The following is a 4,414-nucleotide window of genomic DNA, read 5'->3' on the forward strand; positions in this document are numbered from 1 at the left end:
GCGGTGGGCAGGGCCTGGGCCGAGCTCCGCAGAGGCTGGAATGGCAGGCACAGGACCCAGCAGCCCCGGCCCTCGGCCCAGCCTGGTTCTGAGTGGCCTCTGCTTCCTGGGGGACAGGCCCCCCACTCAGGAGGGAACTGGAGTAGGGAGAGGAGGTCAGAGCCGGGAAAGGGATGAGCTGGGCAAGGTGGCCCCAATGGGTGGCCTGGCCCCTGCACGGGGTGGGGCGCTGCCCCCAGCCTTGCCCCCCCCCCCGGGAGGGCCCTACATGGGACTGGGCCCGGGACAGGCTGGGATCGGTTTTGCTTGTTGATGCCACACAGAGTCCTGCCTCCTCTTCACCGGCATCTGGTCAGAGCCGAGGAGGCGGGCTCACTGGTCGCTTATCTTGTAAATAACGCGCTTTTTCTCCGGTTTTTTTTAATGACTGTGGTTCCCCCGCTAATGCGCTCCCTCCGTAGGCGAGACCGCCATCCGCCTCGCTTCCCAATGACACGTATTTATGGAATGACCAATAAAACCCAAGCCCGTGGGTCCGCGGTCCCGCCTGCTGCTCCCCTCATTTCCGGGCTTGGGGGGCTCAGGGCTGGGCAGTGGGAGGGGGAAGGCTGCCACCATTCAGCAGACGGGGGCCCCGAAGCCTGCGGCCAAGGGCGGGTTGGAAGAAATGGGCCCTGGAGAAGAGGCAGAGATTGGGGACCAAGACCCCCCATCTCCCGAGTGATTCAGGAATGGGGGTGTCCCCATTGCCCCATCACATGCTCTCTGGTTGCTGGGGGGCTCTGTGCCCTCTGGGAACACAGGTTGGGTCCAGGGGCATCTGTTTGATGCAGTGGGGGCTGTGTTTAGGGGTGCAGGTGGGAGGGCTAGGTATCACCCATGCACACCCTTCTTGGGGTGCCTGGCTCTCCCAGGGAGCCCTTCAGCCCTGTGGGGCAGGGTCTTCTCAGGCAACACCCCCATCCCCCCACACCCTCTGCTCCCCAGCCCCACCCGCTCCTAGATCATGAGAATCGAGGGAAAACACTGATTCGGTCCTTTGCCAAAGGATTTATTAAAACGCAGAAAACCAAGACACACACAGAGTACAAAGTGAAGGGGGCGGTTGGCGACAGTCTCTGTCCAGCGTCCCTCACGTCCTCCAAGGGCGGGACAGGTCACCACTTACAGGGGCTCCGCTCCCAAAGCCCCAGCCCCCACCGAGCTGGGACCCCCCTGCTGGGACCCCCCCTGCTGGGATATCCTGCTGGGACCCAGGGCTGGTGGGCAGGGGCCTGGCCCCTCAGCTGTACCGGGGACCGCCGGGTGGGAGTCCCCTCGTCTCCAGGCTGGGGCTCAGGCTCCCGCCTCGATGCCAGGGGTTCAGGACACACACACACACCTAACGGGCCCTTTCTGGGTTCTTGTACTTAAAAAAATACTTTGTTTAAAAAAAATCTGAAAACTAAGAAAAAAATGTAAAACACAACGCCAATGACTTTGGGCTGATATACCACAACCTGTAAACTCGCAGGGACTGAACGTGGGGCTGGAGCCGGCTCCCTCGATGGAGACGGTGGTGGGCACGGGACAGCCACAGGGGCAGTGGGGAGACCCCAGGCAGAGGCCAGGCCAAAACCACGCTCCATGGTCCCCAAGCCCTCCCTCCACACGAGCCCCCAGACCCTCCAGAGCCCTGGTACCCGGGCCCTGGGAACAAGGGTACAGATGTCACCAGTCTCTGCTCCCAGCCTGGGCAGGGGACCCCCGAGGACCCTTGGAAGGGGACCCCTGGTGGGGGTGGCACCCAGGCCAGCTGTGGGCATCAGCAGGACCTTGGTCACAATTGGCAGAAAACAAAGGAGCTTCTGAAGGCGGCTGGCAGGGCGGGCCTCCTGACGGGGCCCCCAACACAGTCCGACCCTCACCCCCCTCGTCGGCTGGGAGCCCGGCGGGAGATGCTTTCGGGGACTGTGGCCCAGCAGAAGCCTACTCGGCACGGGTTCAAATAATAACAAAACCGCAGCCTGGCACCTGGGGTTCCGCTGGGCCACAACGACCCCTGATCTGCCAGCAGCGAAACCAAAGCCGCCCGAAGATGCCAAAGCAGGGGCCTCCGCCCACCGCCCTGGCGGGAGAAAACTGATAAACCAAGAAGAAAACATTCTTACGATCCCTTCTCTCTCCCAAAGCAGTTAGCAGACACGCCCTCCCCAAGTGCCCACGGCCCTCGTCCTGGGCCTCCGGGCGCCGGGCGTGGGAGCCACAGCCTTTCCCAGCCAGCAGTGCCAGGGGCCGGGCCGACTGTGGGTCCCCGGTGAGAAGGACCCAGGGGGCACTGGGAAGGGCATGGAGACAGAGGGGGCAGAGGGAGGCTCCCCGGGGAGGAAGGGCGGAAGGGAGCGGCCACAGGCCTGGGGGCGATGGACGCAGACCCTCTCCCGCTGCCAGGTGCCTCCCGGCCGGACGCTCGGACTGTCCACGTGGCCGGGGAAGGCTGGCACTGTGCCCCTCGAGGCCACCCACAGGAAGGGGCGCCTCAGGGCCTGGGTGGAGGGGGCCTGTGGCAGTCACTTGCCTGTGGCTGAGCCAGGGCCCTTGCAGGGAGCACTGGCCGGGGGACACGTGTGCAGGTGAGCCGCAGTGAGCTGGGATGCCCCCCCCCACCCCCAGAGCGGGTCGGCCGCGGCTGTGCGCATGTGCTGGAAACCAGACCCTCCCACCACCCGACCCCAATGCCAGGCTGGCCTGCCCTGGAGGGTTTGATGAGGATGGAGAGTGGGGCTGCCAGGATGAAAGGGGCATGGGGCTCAGCCCTCCAGGGCTCGGAGCGAGCCATCTACAAGGTGAGCCTCCAGATCCTGGCCCCGGGAGAGCCCAAGCCCCTCAGGGCACCCCACCCCAGGCCCAGCCTGCCTGCCACTCAAACAGATTCTTACCCAGAGCGTCTCCCCAGGACGCCCAAGGCTGGGAAATCCCTCCAGGCTGAGCGTCAGACGGCCCACCCCCTGCCCCACACCTGGGCCGTTACAGGCACCACCAGCTGGCAGAGGGGCCAAGACCGTGTTCCTGGCAGGAATGAGGTGGGACGCCTGGGAAGCTCCAACGGGGGGAGGGGAGGGGGCGCTGGAGAGCATCAGGTTGGGTCCCCCGCCTCCCGCTTCCCAAGCCTCTGGGAGCACATCTCGGGCACGTAGGGCCCTGCCCGGTGACAAGTGCCTGGATCGAGGCCTCTCCATAGACACAACCAGGGACAAGCCCATGCTCTGGGGGGGCTGGTTTCCTGGTTTCTCTGCATCTGCAGACCATGAGCTACGGTGGGGGGTGGGGGGGGCCTCAAGGTGCTGTGACAGCCTCCCAGGGCCCAGGGCAGGGCCAAGGGCTCCCGGGCCACCTTCAGAGCTGCTGTGACCTCCCTGTAAATGCTCGCACACCTGTCCACAGCCACACCTGGCAGGTGGCCGAGACGCAGGCTCACAGCCGCACGGCCTCCCCCCGCCCAGGAGCACGCACTGGGCCTGCCCCGCAGGGCAGCGACCACAGGCTCGGAGGATGCTGACAGCCCCACCCCCTAGGAGGCCGCCCCTCCCTGCTGGTCCCCAGCCCTGGCAGGAGGGGAGAATAAAGGCCGGCCCTAACCTGGGCAGCACCTGGCACTGGGGGCCGCCCGTGGGTGGGGGCAGAGTGGAAGGCAGTGCAGAGGGGACGGTGGGTGGGGCACACAAGCGCTCCAGGCAGACGCTGCAGGGCCGGGGCAGCGGCAGGGTTCCGGGAGCTTCCGTCCGTCCGTCTGGAGCCCGTTGACTGACAGACAGACAGACGTATGTGGGTCAGTCTCCTCCCGACGCCACTCAACTTTTATCAAGACAAACCTGTTCAAGTCTTCAATAGGAAAGTGCAAACGATGAACAAATAAATGAAGTCTGCGCTAAGACGTCGCCGGCAGGCGGCCGAGCACGGCCGTGTGGGGGGACGCTGTGTGGAACACGCGGGGTGATGAGGTGGCACTTCTGGGCCCCGCCCCCACGTGATGGCATCACTCGGGTTCCCTTCTGGCCCCGGTGGCGCCGATAAAGGCAGGAGCTCTCCTCTCCTGTGGGGGTCGGGCAGGCGGCCCGGCCGGTGTGGCTGTAAGAGGCAGGTCACGGGTTACAGAGGTGGGGGGTCGGGTCCGCATTGGGCGCAGCACCCCACACTCTGTCTCTGCCCCACCCACTGCCCATCACAAGCAGCTGTAATCAGAGGGGGGTCCCCAGCCAAGACCTCCCAAGTGCCAGAGAGCGCCCCAGCGATCAGCAGCCCCCGAGGCAGCCAGGAACCCCCCTACCCCCCCACCCCCACCCTAAAGCCAAGTTCTTACAGGACCGATGGGCTTGGGAGGCAGGGTGCACTGGGTAAGCTCCCTCTCCAACCCCCCCCCCCCCCCCCCCCCCCC

The 4,414-nt window shown here is 65.5% G+C and overlaps 1 protein-coding gene across 1 annotated transcript in view; it reads right to left on the bottom strand.

The window, feature by feature from the left end:
* Positions 1-427: 427 nt before the first annotated feature.
* CHD5 (chromodomain helicase DNA binding protein 5) overlaps positions 428-4,414 on the bottom strand; it is a 73,477-nt gene continuing 69,490 nt past the window's right edge. The window contains exon 42 of the mRNA XM_014546193.1: positions 428-4,107. The gene's annotated coding sequence lies outside the window, so the exon portion shown is untranslated. The remainder of the gene's footprint in view (positions 4,108-4,414) is intronic.

The sequence above is a fragment of the Myotis brandtii genome, unplaced genomic scaffold (genome assembly GCF_000412655.1).
Source record: "Myotis brandtii unplaced genomic scaffold, ASM41265v1 scaffold434, whole genome shotgun sequence".
NCBI classification, from domain to species: Eukaryota; Metazoa; Chordata; class Mammalia; order Chiroptera; family Vespertilionidae; genus Myotis; species Myotis brandtii.